This window comes from Protopterus annectens, chromosome 7.part1 (genome assembly GCF_019279795.1).
Source record: "Protopterus annectens isolate FY-2018-M chromosome 7.part1, PAN1.0, whole genome shotgun sequence".
NCBI lineage: Eukaryota > Metazoa > Chordata > Ceratodontiformes > Protopteridae > Protopterus > Protopterus annectens.
The window spans coordinates 120,556,087-120,570,649 of record NC_056740.1 but is presented as its reverse complement, the minus strand read 5'-3'; the positions used below and the strand labels follow the sequence as shown (position 1 = coordinate 120,570,649).

General features: G+C 44.7%; 1 protein-coding gene across 2 annotated transcripts in view; it reads left to right on the top strand.

Annotated features, from left to right (window-relative positions):
- The window catches only part of IP6K2 (inositol hexakisphosphate kinase 2), a 254,746-nt gene that overhangs the window by 181,725 nt on the left and 58,458 nt on the right, over positions 1 to 14,563 (top strand). The window contains exon 1 of one of the 2 annotated variants that reach the window (XM_044078588.1): positions 14,259 to 14,360. The exons of the other annotated variant lie outside the window; for it this stretch is intronic. The gene's annotated coding sequence lies outside the window, so the exon portion shown is untranslated. Of the gene's footprint in view, positions 1 to 14,258; positions 14,361 to 14,563 lie in introns of those variants that run through there. 2 annotated transcript variants of the gene reach the window in all.

Below are 14,563 nucleotides of genomic sequence, written 5' to 3'. Positions count from 1 at the left end.
CAAGTGCCCAAATGCTCATTGCACTGTGGATATGATGCCCTAGAAGCCTCGAGCAGGGCAGCAGTGTCAGGATCTGTCATTAGGAGACATGTATGGTTGAAGGAACAACCTCTCCTTGATCATGTCAAGTCTGAATTGATTGATACATCCTTGGATAAGGACTGCTTGTTTGGAGTAGAAGCAGAAGAGGTGCTTAAAAAGATGGAAGAGAAAGCAAAATTTATGCAAACAGTAAAATATTTCTTTCAGGTTCAACCTCCTAGGTTCAGCAGGAATTTTCCCTCTAAGCACTGGTCCTTTCCTGCACCTAGCAGACAAGGGGCAAAGTAAACCCCACAGGGACAGACTTACCCAGCCCCCTATCCTAGGGACAGCAGAGAACAAAACAGACAACTTCCCCCCCCAAAGGCAGGGAGTTCTAAGCCATCCCTCTATGGCAAAAACTCTGCGACTCCCCCCGCCCTCCTGTCACTCACCAAAAGCTATGAGGAAGGCTCTCCCTCTGCAAAGAAAATTGGCTTCCTGTTACAAAGGACCAATCGGTCTTAAGATCATCATTCAGGGGTACAAATTTTCTTTCAACGAACTCCCAATTCCGAGAGGATATCCAGACTTATCTCTAAATCACTGGACAGAGGCATTGAAACAAGACCAAACTCTAATATTCCAAGGGGCAGTAAAACCTGCTCCCTCCGATCAAACAAGTGAAGGCTTTTATTCCCGGCTATTCCTTGTTCCCAGAAAATAGGGCACTTGACACCCCATCATGGATCTATCCATTCTGAACACCTTCTTGGTGGTCCTCAAATTCAAAATGCTAACTGTGCAGCAGCTGCTGCCTATGCTGACAAAAAATGCCTGGTTAGTGACCCTAGACCTAAAAGATGCCTACCTCCACGTCCCCATAAGGCAGTCCTGCAGGAAATTCCTGTGCTTCAAAGCAGACTTGCAACACTTTCAGTTCTCTGCGCTACCCTTTGGCTCATCTACTGCTCCCAGGGTGCTTAGCCCCAGACATAGCATTTTGCAGACAGAGAAATATACAGATTTACCCGTATCTGGACGACCGCATCATTCAGGTGGAGTGCAAAGAAAAGCTGCTCCAGGATGACCTCTGTGTCAAAATCCCCCTAACCTCCTTAGGGTTCGCCATCAACGAGAAAAAATCGAAGCAAACACCCTCCAGGAAGATAATTTCCTTGGAAGCACTGCTGGACACAGCATCCCAAATGGCCTTCTTATCCCGAGAAAAACAGGGCTTTCTTGCCTGTCTACTTTACCCAGCTGGCTGCCAGAAGTCACCTCATTGCGAGGAAGTTTCTGCAAGCCTGGGGGTACATGGCATCTTGCATCCTCCTAATTCCTGTGGCCAGGCTTCACATGAGAAAACTTCAGTGGTATCTAAAGAACCTTTGGATGTTCTTCGTGTTTCACTGTTGCAGTCATTACAGTTGGGTTATCTGCTTGCAGGTAGCCCTCAGTCGACCTGATTAACAGTCTTGGGTCCTGCGTCTGTTGCTGTCCCTTCTTCCATGACGTCAGGTCGTCAGGGGTATAAAACAAGCAACCAAAGCCATTAAATCAGTCTTTCTTGCCATGCTGTGACTGAAGCAGAAGCAGTTTCGAAGTGCCGGTCGGCCGACTCCTGAAATGTTTGAGTTTCAGAACCGAAATCTTCAACTAAAGCCAAGTACCCCATTGGGGAAACTTTTTCTTGCTCCTTACCAATGTCATTAAAAGTTTAATAATTGCATTACTTGTGGAAAACAAATACCACAAAGATTTTCATTCGTACTGTATTCCTTAGGCCCTGACCACGACGTACCTTGCTGTTGGTTTTGTGCTTTATTTAATCAGCGCACTATCAGTCGTCTATATTTTCGCCTCTAAATGTTTTGGTTCTCTGTTTAATTATCCAGAAATGTCGTCAGTCATCCGACTACCGGCATTCCGAAAAAAACTCAAAGCTAAAGGCAGAGACAGGCTGCCAAGGTCCAAACTTCCGACGACACTTCTAAGCCAGTCGCCAGTTCGCTGGTACTCAGTGAGGGCCAAGGTCCAAACTTCCGACGACACTTCTAAGCCAGTCGCCAGTTCGCTGGTACTCAGTGAGGTGCTTTCGCAGCCCCTGATACCCACTACTTCTGATTCTCAGGCCTCTACCGAGACCCATTCGGAGTCTGGTATGCAGCGAGATGGAACCCGTGGATGTCTCACTGTGCAGGCACCGGCTTCTGAGGGTGTATTCAGGCCTATGGGCTTGCATATTAAACCGATGCCATCTTCTTTACTTAGGCCTAAATCTCGAACCATGCCTAAAAAAACTATGCCCAGGCCATATGCTCGGGCTTCTATGCTTAAAAAAACAAATAAGAGTGGCTGAAGGTCTAATAATTCTAATCGGGGGTAGTCAACCCCCCCCCCCTCTAAGAGGCCTAGGACTGAAGTTGATTATGAATCTTCTGACCAGGATTCTGTTTTTTCTAATTCTTCTGATGATCTGGATTTGGCCTTATCTACTTATGAAGATTCTGATGCAGAGGACTCCATTCCCTTTGCTTCCCCTCCTGAGGATTTTTCTTTTAGGGAAACCTTACATACTCTAAGGGAGCATTTCCACTGGGAAAGCCAGGATTTTTCTGATTCAAAAAAGTGGCTTTGGGGTTTCCTTCTCCTACCTCAGCATAGGCCTTTAGCTATTTTCCTGTACTAGACATTGCTAATGATGCTTTTTCGGAATCTAGTTTGGCCCCTGATTCCTTGCCTCCTGCTCCCAGAAAACCTGACAGATACTACAGGGTCCCTGAGTCCCACAAGTTCCTTTTTAAAAATCCTATTGTGGATCCAGAGACTATTTCACAGGGGCCCAAGGGCATTTAAGGCTTCTACTGCTAAAAATCCTACCCCTTCTGATAGAGATTCTAGAGCCTTAGACAGATGGGGTAAGAAGGTATGCACTTCTGCTACTTTTGGCCATTAGGGCTTTAACTTGCCAGTTTTATATGTTAAAAGTATCGGCAGCATGTTATGGGGCAACTTAAACAGAAAATTGTTGATTCCTGACTGTACTGAACACAAAGAATTACAGGATTTAATGCATTCTGCTCAACAAGTTGGAAAACATACTTTGCAATGTGGTTAGAGGCCTCTTGCAGGGCTGCTGTTACTGGGTCTGTGCTCCAGAAGGCATGCTTGGCGTAAGGAGCAATCTTTGCCTGATCATGTTAAAGCTAAATTGTTGGATGCTCCCTTAAATCAAGACCGCCTGTTTGGCAACAAGTCTGAGGAAGTTCTTAAAAAGATGGAAGATGAAGCTAAATCTATGCAAACTGTTAAAGATTTCTTACAAGTTCAGTCTCCTAGATTTAGCAGGCATTGGCCCGCTAAGAATTGTTCCTTTCAAGCCCCTTCCAGGTCTTCTCACGCCAAACCCAGACACAGCAAAAACCCCAGGTTTCAGTCCCAGGGGACACACATGACTAATTTGGGAATAATAAGACCCCCCCATGGTAAACGGTCTCGCTGACTTCCTTTTAAAATTTCCAAGCACTCATCAATTGACTGCCCCTTTGGGGGGAAAGATTGCTCTTCATGCAAATAATTGGGAACTCATTACCCAGGACAAATGGGTTTTAAATATAGTGTCCCAGGTATACAAATTTCACTTCCACACATTGCCAACACCAAGTGGGTGGCCGGACCTACCCCCGAATCAGTGGACAGAGGCCCAAAAACAAGTACGTTCTCTCTTAAGCATGGGGGCTATTCAACTGGTACCAGAAGAAGAAAAGGGACAAGGTTTCTACTAGAGACTTTTCCTGGTACCCAGAAAAGACAATTCATGAAGTCCTATCCTGGACCTGTCTACTCTTAAACACCTTTTTGGAGATTTCACGCCAGACAAACAAAGGCAACTGACTTCTTACTTCAAAAACCTGCAGGCCTTGGGCTTCATGGCATCCTGCATTCTACTAATTCCATATGCTAGACTGCATATGAGGAAACTACAATGGTATCTAAAAGTGTTTGGACTCAGCATTGCCACAGCCTGGAGAACAGTAATTACCCTCATTCCCTGCCTGCAACAGGAGTTTCGATGGTGGGCACAGGCCTGTCACCACAACAAGGGTCTGCCATTCACTTTACCCACAGCCAGACAGACACTGACAACAGATGCATCAGATTATGCCTGGTGGGCCCATATGGCAGGAAAATGTATTCAGGTCACATGGCCTGCAAGCCAGATGCATCTTCACATCAATCAAAAAGAGTCATGTGGTACATAAACAAGCAGGGAGGCACACATTCCTACCCCCTCTGCAGACAAGCAATGACCTTATGGGACACAGCATTGACTTATCAAGTTCACCTGCAAGCACAATTTCTGCCAGGAAAAACAAATACTCTGGCAGACGAACTAAGCAGAAACCTCATGGATCCACAAGTCTTCAGCATCATAACAAGGAAATGGGACTGTCCAGACATAGATATTTGCCTCCCCTCAACTGCCAATTACAGAGATTTTGCACAAGGATTTATCACAAACAAGCATGGAGAGTGGGCGCCCTATCCTTCAGCTGGAAAAATCTAACAGTATATGCCTTTCCCCCACGGCCTGTCCTTCCCAGGGTAATCCTAAAGGTCAGACAAGAGAAGCCAAAAATGATACTGATTGCACCAGACTGGCCACGCCAGCACTGGTACCCAGTCCTAAAGAGCTTGTCTGAGGGTCCAGCATGGATATTGCCTCAAACTTCTCACTTGCTGACCCAACAAAACAATCAGATCCTGCACAGCCAACTCAGGACCTTTAAATCTGGCAGCATGGCGGCTAATGTAGCCGTTCAGAACACTGTTATGGATGTTATCTTGGAGGCCAGGAGGCCCAGTACCAGAAAATCTTATGCAGACAAATGGAGGAGAGTCTGTGCTTGGAACCAGGTACACGTATGTACCAAATATCCCTCAGATTTTACAATACCTAACTGAGATGCTGGACAAAGGCCTTTCCTTTTCATCAATTAAGATTCATGCCTCTGCCATTTCAGCCCATTACAATACGGAACCACCCATCTTTTCTCATCCTTTAAGGCAGTACCTCAGAGGGGCCAAAAACATCAGGCCTCCAATGAGAGCACCAGTTCTGGCATGGGACCTTAATTATGTCTTGGAGAAACTCACACTGCCTCCTTTTGAGCCAGCCTCAACAGCTGATATAAAGTTCTTATCCTGGAAAACCGCTCTGCTCCTAGCAATAACCTCTGCAAGACGAGTGTCTGAGTTACAAGCACTCATGGCTGGCGAACCTTTTATCATTTTTCATCCAGACAGGGTTTAGGACAAACCCAACATTTATGCCTAAGGTGGTGTCCAGTGTGGCCCTCAACCAAACCATTCACTTGCCTACCTTTTATCCAAACCCACAGAACAAGGGTGAGAAAATTCTGCATTCTTTGGACATACACAGGGAGCTACGCTTCTACTTGGACAGAACTAAAGCTTCCAGAAAGACTGAGCAACTTTTAGTGTCATATGCTGCAGGATCACAAGGAAAGGCTATCTCAAAACAGACTTTCTAAATGGATAGCCCATTGCATCCGTTGCTGTTATTCTCAGCATGGCAAATCAGTGCCTGAGGGCATTAGGCCTCATTCTACCAGAGCAGCAGCCACTTCAGCAGCCTTCCTCAGAGGAGTACCAACCAAAGACATCTTAGAGGCTGCAACTTGGGAGTTCAGTGCACACTTTTACAAAGCACTACCACTTACCTCTTTACTCTAAATCAGAGCAGGCTTTGCCACTGCAGTCCTGCAGAGCCTCATAGCCTCTCCTAATCCTATTTAGCCCAGCCACCCATCCTCAGCTTTGGGATTCAACCCAAGAGTAATGACTGCAACAGTGAAACACTATGAACATAGTACAGTTGTGTACCTACCATAAATGTAGATGTTAGTGTATTCACTTTTGCAGTCCAGGTTACCCTCCCACCATCCCCCTTTCTTTTGCTGGGTCTATGCAACCTATGTGGTGTATTTGCTTGTAGATGAAGGAAATGTTTCTTTACTGCATGTATGTTTATTGGCATTATACATTTAGCCTACCCTTTTGGGGGCACCTGACATCTGGGGCAAGAAAAACTGAATAAAATGGCGTCTGCTGCATCTTTTATACCCCTGGTGCACTGACATCAGGGAAGAGGCAACAGCAACTGACGCCGGCCCAGGACTTTGGAATTCGGGCTGACTGCGGGTAGCCTGCCAGCAGGATAACCCAAGATTAATGACTTATACAGTGAATACACTCCAACATCTACATTTATGGTAGGTACACAACTGTACTTTGTGTGGTACATAAACAGGCAGGGGGGTACACATTCTTACCCCCTCTGCAGACTAGCCACGGCATTGTGGAACACAGCCTTGAGCTACCAAATGCACCTACAAGCTCAAATTCCTGCCAGGAAAATTAAATACACTGGCAGACTAAGCAGAAACCTCATGGACCCACACGAGTGGAAACTGGAACCAAGGGTTTTCAGCATGTTGACAAGCAAATGGGGGAGCCCAGATATAGACCTGCTTGCCTCTCCCCATAACTACTAATTGGACACATTTTGCAAAAGGACTCCCCACAAACGGACTGGAAAGTGGATGCTCTGATGGGTTTTTCCAGCTGAAGGACAGTCTATGCCCCCCCGCCTCTGCTCTCCAAAGTACTACTAAAAATCAAACAGGACAAACCAAGGATGATTTTGATTGCTCCACGCCAACACTGATACCCCCTCCTGCACAGTGTCTCACGGTTATCCCCATGGCACCTGCCTCAGACTGTTTCCCTGTTGTCTCCGCAGGAGAACCAGATTCTGCACCCTCAGCTTCTAACACTGAACCTTGCAGCCTGGCTAATTACATAATTTCTCCTTTACCATCCCTCAGTAAACTTGTGATGGATATAATTTTAGAGGCAAGGAGGCCTAGTACTAGAAAGTCTTATGCTGAAAAATAGAAACGTTTCTGTGCCTGGAACCAATCTCAAGGGATGAGCACAGCAGCGCCCAATTTACCTCAGATTTTACAATACTTAACTGAGATGCTTCACAAGGGCCTGTCTTTTTCCTCCATTAAAATCCACGCCTCAGCCATTTCAGCTCTTTATAACAAAGAACCTCCCCTCTTCTCTCATCTACTGCTCAAGCAGTTCCTCAACGGGACCAAAAATTTGAGACCACCCAGGAGAGCTCCAACCCCAGCCTGGGACCTTTTCTTTGTTTTGGAGAAACTCACTCTACCTCCTTTTGAGACAGCTGCTACTGCAGACTTAAAATTTCTTTCTTGGTAAACCGCTTTCCGTTTAGCAATCACTTCAGCTAGAAGGGTATCTGAATTGCAGGCCGTTATGGCAGTGGAGCCTTTCATCGTCTTTCATGTGGACAGAGTGTCCCTCAGAACCAGTCCATCCTTCATGCCCAAGGTGGTATCCACTGTGGCTCTTAATCAGTCCATTCATTTGCCAGCCTTCTTTCCCAGTCCACAGAACAAAGGGGAATGGATGCTGCATTCCTTAGATGTGCACAGACAGCTTGGATAAGACTAAACCTCAAAGGAAATGTGAACAACTTCTGGTGGCATTTACTGCAGGGACAGAGGTAAAGGCTATTTCAAAGAAAACCATTTCTAAATGGATAGGCCATTGCATTCATTTCTGCTATAAGCACCATGGAAAACCTATCTCCCCCCCCCCCCCAGAGGATCAGACCTCACTCCACCAGGGCTACATCTACCTCTACAGCCTTTCTCCGAGGCGTCCTTACCAGGGACATCAAGCATTATCATTTGCCAATTTTCTCTAAATCCAGAGATGGCTTTGCCACTGCAGTCTTGCAGGGCCTTCTAGGTGGTCCTAATGCTATCTAAATTCCTCCTCCCAACCATAGCTTTTGTAATCTACCCAAATGTGATGACTGCAACTGTGAAACACGAACATAAGTACAGTTGTGTACACTTACCATAAATGTAGCTGTTCGAGTGTATTCACTGTTGCAGTCCTGGTTACCCTCCCTCCAGCCCCCTAACTTATTTTAGCTATACCTCTACTTTCCTTTACTATGCTTAAAAGCCTTTTTGGTGTATTTGCTTTTTTGTTGGAGGTATATCATTGTACTTTTATATTTAATTGCTTCCCATTAGTGGGGCACCTGACTTCTGGGGCAATAAAAACTGATGTAATGGTGTCGACTGCATGTTTTATGCCCCTGACGTCATGGAAGGGACAGCAACCGACGCAGGACCCAAGACTTTGTTAATCAGGCCGACTGAGGACTTACTTCTAAGCAGATAACCCAAATGTAATGACTGCAACAGTGAATACACTCAAACATCTACATTTATGTTAAGTGCACACAACTGTACTTTTCAGCCCTCTCTCCCTCTGATCCCCTGTATAAGGGCCGAGTTTCTCTTGTGGGCAGGGGCCTGTGCCAAGAACAAGGGTCTTCCCTTCATCCTCCACCCATCCGGGCAGACCATCACCACCAACACCTCGGACATTGCTTGGGGCGCTCACCTAGCAGAGGCAGGTGCACCCAAGGTCTTTGGGATACACAGCACCTTCCCTTACACATTAACCAGAAGGAAATTCTAGCAGTACAGAAGGCTCTGACATCCTTCAAACTCCATCTCAGGCCGGGGGGTCTCTTTATCAAAATAGACAGCACCACAGTAATGTACATCAACAAATGGTGAGGGACCCAATTTTACCCTCTGCACATGCTAGCCATGAACCTCTGGCTGACTGCCTCCTCCTTGGGATTACACCTAATAGCCCAGTACCTACCAGGGATCAACAGTACCCTGGCAGACCACTTAAGCAGTAACTTACTGGACACGCATGAATAGCAGCTCCACAGAAAAATCTGTTTGCAAGTCACTTAGGAGTGGGGAACTCTGGAGGGGGTATCTCTGCATTGCAACTGAACCACCAGCTGAAAAAAATCTGTACCAGGGAGTATCACCACCTAGCATGGAAGGTAGATGCTTTGACCTTCCCCTGGAACTCCCTCTTTGTGTACCCTTATCCTCCTCTGCCTCTTATTCCCAAGGTACTGATCAGGATAAGGGAGGAGAGACCAAAGGCCATCCTCATTGGTCCAGATTGGCCCAGACAGCTTTGGTACCCCTTACTGCGCAGCCTGACTATTACAGCCTCCTAGGCAGCTTCCCCTGATCTTAGACCTCTTGACTCGGATGGGGAGGGGGGCACCCAGACCCAGACTCAGACACTCAGCTTGGCTAATACTCTAAAGGCAAACAGGGGGCCCCTGTTAAGCAAACCGGTCCTAGACATAATCAGAGGTCAGAAGGCCCAGCACCAGACAATCTTATGCAGGGAAATGGAAAAGATCTCCTGGAGCCAGTCCCGGGGTGGGGGTGATTCCTCACAACCTTCCATCCCTGTTATCTTGGACTACCTAGCGGAGTTACTCAATAGTGGTCTTTCTTTCTCTTCTATTAAAGTCCACGCCTCAGCCACTTCAGCTCATTTCGATACAGATCAGCCCCTGTTCTCACATCCTTTGATTAAACAATTCCTCAGAGGGGCTTCTAATATCAGACCTCCCAGAAGGTCGCCCATACCAGCCTGGGACCTATTCATTTTGGAAAAACTAACCTTACCACCCTTCGAACCTGCTTCAGCAGAAGTGAGATACCTCTGCTGGAAGACTGCTTTCCTACTAGCTATCACCTCAGCCAGAAGGGTTTCAGAACTTCAGGCACTGATGGCCATTGAGCCCTTCATCATTTTCCATGCAGACAGCGTCTCCCTGAAGACTAACCTCTCCTCTATGCCCAAGTTGGTATTTAATGTGACCCTCAACCAGGCCATACATCTACCCACCTTCTTTCTTAACCCTCAAAAACGGGGGGGGGGGGTGATTCTGCACTCACTAGATGTGCACAGACAGCTCAAATACTACCTGGACCATACTAAACCCTTCAGGAAAAAGGGTTCTTGTCAGGTGTGCCCCAGGGGAAGAGGGGAAGCCCATTTTCAAGCAGCCATTTCCAAATGGATATCCCACTGTATCCATTTCTGCTGCAGATTACATGGGAAACCACCCAGAGTCTCTATTCGTACCCATTCCACTAGGGCAGCCTCCACTTCCACAGCATTCCTCAGAGGTGTTCCCAGCAGGGACATCTTGGAAGCTGCCACCTGGACTTGTTTCCATACCTTTACAAAGCATTACCACCTACCTCTTTTCTCTAAGGCTAGGGCAGGGTTTGCCTCTGCAGTTCTGCAGGGCATGCTGACCCAGGCCTAGGTCTTTTACTAATCCTACCACCCCTCTCCTTCAGCTTTGGGAATCCTCCCACAGGTAATGACTGCAGCAGTGAAACACGAAGAACATAGTACAGTTGTGTACACTTACCGTAAATGTAGATGTTTGAGTGTATTCACTGTTGCAGTCCTGGTTTCCCTCCCTCCTTCCTCCTTATATTCTCTTTTGTTAGGGAGACAAGCTTCTTACGGTGGCTTTTAGCCAACAGGACCACTTTACTATATTTCCTAGGGCTTTTGACTGGTTAGGGTAAGAAAACCTGATGTAGTGGCGTCTTCTGCCTTGCTTTATAGTCAACTTGATGTCAGTCAACAAGTGACAGCAGCTGACACAGAAAAACATTGACTCTGATATTTGGGCAGGCCGAGTGCTACCACAGCAGGGATAACCCACAGGTGATGACTGCAACAGTGAATATGCTCTAACATCTGCATTTATGGTATGTGTACACAACGTACTTTTCTCCAGTGGCATGTGTCACTGGGTGAGGGATCCCAGCAATTCTTGTCCCTATCAAGTAGATTGTGTGGCACAAGGCCCTGTTGGGGGCTTAATGCAGAATTTCTCTGCATCATTTTGTACCACTCCCACAGCACCACATTGGATGCACACCTTCTTGAGGGGGTCCATGTTTGTTTTTGACATTAGCTTGATATTGGCTCATGTGACACTGGCATTAACTGTTAGCGGCTCCTACTGTGAAACTGCTGATGTCTCTTCCCTAGCTTCTGGTCACACACCTCTGCTGAGAGGACAGAGCAGCAGTGTCCTTTGTAGTAGCTTCCCATGTTTTCTACTTCTGTCATTTGCTTTGATTCAAACATTCTATTGTCTTGGCAGTGTGTTCTTTGGTTCCGTGGGATCTCTCCCTTTTGACATGGGGAGGGTCTTCATTTAGAATAACTCAAGAAAAAGCAGACACACTGTAGAGAGGTTTGACATTTTCATGGCTTAGGAAAAGCAGTGACCAGCAGTTTGCAGTTTTATCTTCTGTTTTGCCATAATTTTGTCAGCCAGTTTTCAGACTTGTGAACTATATCAGGATGACCTATGTTGTGCATGAAGTAGGCTTCATTTATGTAGTGTAATTCTGAAATTAGTGTTTCATGGAGTACTTCTAATTGTACAGTGAATGTTTGTGAAATTTTAAAGGATAAGAATATCTGCTAGCTTTTGTTGTAATATTAGGAGTGGTATACTGTCATACCAGTGTGTTACCTGAAACCATGCATTAGTTCCCTTTTGTAGTTGGCATAGTGCTTTAACACTGATTGATTTTATTTGCAAACTGTGGTGGTGCTGCGGTAGCGTTGTCGCCTCACAGTAAGACGCTGTCTGGTTTGATTCTCAGCTAGAGCGTCTTCTGGGTGGTGACATGTGTGAATGGGCATACCTTCGTTGAAGGTTGTGCGCCAGGGCTGGTAACTCGGCACGTAAAAATCAACTGCCAATCATTAGCGGACCGGAATTCCACTGTGGCGACCCCTAACCAGGAAAATCCAAAAGACACAACAACAATTACAAATTTAAACTCTTAACACACACATACACAAAAGCAGTACATTTATGAATCTGTATTGGTGTTTTTTTTCCCCTTCCTTCTCTCAACAGCTTTGTTTTGTGTTGCTGTTTTCAGCAGTTTTTACAAGAGTCCATTGAGGATATTTCTTTGAAGTTGTGCACACCTTGGAATCACTGTGATATTGTGCCAAAGAGCCAGTCTCGAAAACTGTTCTTGGCCAGAAAGTTATACTCAGTTGGTAGCCCCCCCCCCCCCCCATAAATAAGTAAATATTAATTACATAGGTAGTGACAGCCATGCTTTATGTCAAACTTAATGTCCAAAAAGCATTTATTATAGCTATGTTCATAGTCTTCACCTATCACAATGTATATACTTCTGTATATCTGACGTGGAAGGAAGAGATTATATTGGTGCTCTCAGGTTTTCACTTTTCCCCACATGTTGGCTAAGCAGTAGACCCCCACCGAGTGCCTTCAGAAGTTATTCCCTTGTATGTACTGAGCCAAGGCATTAAGAGTCGTGAACCAACCCATTTCATCTTAACAAACGAATAAATTAATAGAATCCCCTTCCTGTTAAGGTTCCTGAATCTGTGCATGTTGGTTCAAATAATTGCCTGTAGGTGTCTCCCTGTAACCATTATTTACATTGTCTTATGCGGTTTCCCTTGTTTGCTTGTAGTTTTTTCTTTTGAATCTTGAATATTGTTTATTCCACTTTGTGTTTTGTCACGATTATGTGGATTAATGGCCCTCATCTGAAACCTGTACTTTATATAAAAGGATTAGTTTATTGTCTGAGATTATTCCTGTAGGTTACTATATTTGTAGTACAGAGCCGGTTTTAAAAAAAAAGGTGCTAGTTTTCTGAAACTTACATATATGGTTTTAGTGAGCTCTGAAATTGCAGTCCTTGCCATAAAAATGGGGAAGGGGGAGCATAAAAATGAAGAGGTCTGGAAAATTAACTTTCTGGGAGTATGTCCGTCTGAACTAGGCAGACTCTTAAGTTAACTGAGCTTGTGTTAAATGGCTTTGAGTGGTCCTATAGATTACTCCCTACATTAATTTTTTCATGCTGCTATCTGCCACTTGATGGTTGAATAATTTTAGGCAGAATTTTTTGTTCACACCGATTCTGATGTAATCTTTTATGGCAGGACATGATCTGGTCTTCTAATGTTTCAGGCACACATGCACTGTCTCTGAGGTGTAGCTGTCATACCAAGCATCCAACCTGCGTTTTCATTTTTTGTTGCTTTTTCTCCATGCTTGCATTTGTGTTTTTTAAGCCATTGGCTAATAAGAAAGAAATGTATTTGCCTTTCTAGGCACAAGTAGATAGTCAAGTACTGTATCTAACATTAGTAACTTGATTCCTGACGGGCTGCTGCTAGCCCAAAATATCAAGTAATTTCAGAACCTAGTTGGTACATTTTAAAGGTATTGTCACATCTTGTGTTCCATTTATTGTAAGTGGTTGTTTCCTTGCACTGTGTAACTGGCAATTTTCTTGCAGCATAGTCCTTGTAGTCTTGTCTTAACACTTACTCTGTGTGCATACCTTCCTGGGTATGATAATTCCCTTGTAATTCCAGGACGAGTTTGGTTAGATCGTGCCATTTCTCTGAATTACTCTCTTCACTTTTTTTTTTTTTTTTACTTCAGGGATGTATAGATTTGTCTAATGCATATGTACGCAAACACGTGCATAATTGGGTTCAAAATGCTCAATCCCAAGTCTTCGTCATTATGTAATTTTAATTTGAATGTTTTTTCTTTGACAGTATGGAGCTGTGTAGGCTGTTTCTTAGTTTGCCATAAATTAGATGGCGCAAAAAAGGGGGTGGCCTTTTGATTGGTTTTTTTTTTTTTTGGTACTCTGGTGCTGTACGTTGAACTTGTTACAATCAGAACCAACTTGTGCTGTTTGCTCTTATTGAGCTGTTTGCTTTATTGTACAAACTCAGGTGAAGCTTTTTATTTTGTTCACTCTCTCTATTTAAGTACTCTGCATGTACTTTTAACCCCCTGAAGAGGTTTTATCGTGCAGTCTGTCCACTGAAATTTGCTTGGTGTTTTAGTTCTGTCAGATAGTTGGAGTATATTTTGAACTGCTTAAGTTTGCAGACCGCTTTTAATCAGTTTTTCTTGTATCACTTTAAAGAGCATGCATCTAAGTGACTCTATGGATATACTTCCCCCTAGTGGTATCCAGAGCAGCCGAGGGTACGTCCAAGCTCTAGTTTATTGCCTCTGCCTGCGTTCAGTCTCCAGTAGCTAGTTATTGGTAGGATTTGTAGCTCAGATGCTGTTTTTTTCTTTGTGACCTGTAGTCTGATGTCTTTACGTAAAAACTGTTTTAGTGCTCTTTTTAGTGTGAACCTATGAAGTAGGCGAAAGAGTCTGCTGTCTTCACCATTCTACCAGACTGAAATTTGCATCCCTTCTAATTCTGGTGAAGAGACTGACTTCACCCTACTTGTACCTTATTCTGGTAAGTAACTTCATTCACATGCAGTGATTGAATTAAAATGTAGTTCCACATTACTGTAGAAAACTGCTGCATTTTTCATGACTTGTATTCTCAGTGTAGTGTGTTTATTTAATTGCTTATTTAAAGGGGGTTTTGAGGACAGTGCTATCTTGTATCCACCATAATAGTAGTTTGTTTTGGAAAGACCAAATGTGTTAATATAT